The sequence below is a fragment of the Crocuta crocuta genome, unplaced genomic scaffold (assembly GCF_008692635.1).
Source record: "Crocuta crocuta isolate KB4526 unplaced genomic scaffold, BGI_CrCroc_1.0 scaffold10283, whole genome shotgun sequence".
NCBI lineage: Eukaryota > Metazoa > Chordata > Mammalia > Carnivora > Hyaenidae > Crocuta > Crocuta crocuta.
This window is the reverse complement of record NW_027530335.1, coordinates 399-611: the sequence shown is the minus strand read 5'-3', so window position 1 is coordinate 611 and position 213 is coordinate 399. Positions and strand designations below refer to the sequence as shown.

General features: G+C 29.6%; 1 non-coding gene across 1 annotated transcript; it reads left to right on the top strand.

Moving 5' to 3' along the window:
- Positions 1-49: 49 nt before the first annotated feature.
- Positions 50-156, top strand: LOC144232822 (U6 spliceosomal RNA). Its single transcript, XR_013335533.1, has one exon. It is a non-coding gene; the product is annotated as a U6 spliceosomal RNA (small nuclear RNA).
- The last annotated feature ends 57 nt before the right edge of the window (positions 157-213 follow it).

Sequence of the window (213 nt, the reverse complement as noted above, 5' to 3'; positions counted from 1 at the left end):
GACCTTCAGTTTTAAAAAATAAAATAAAATAATAAAATAAAGAGTTATGGTGCTCCCTTCAGCAGCACATATACTAAAATTGGAATGATACAAAGAAGATTACCATGGACCCAGTGCGAGGATGACATGCACATTCATGAAGTATTCCATAGTTTTTAAATAAATAAATAAAAAGTTATGAAAATGGAGTCTTTTTACTGTTTAAGTCTTGGA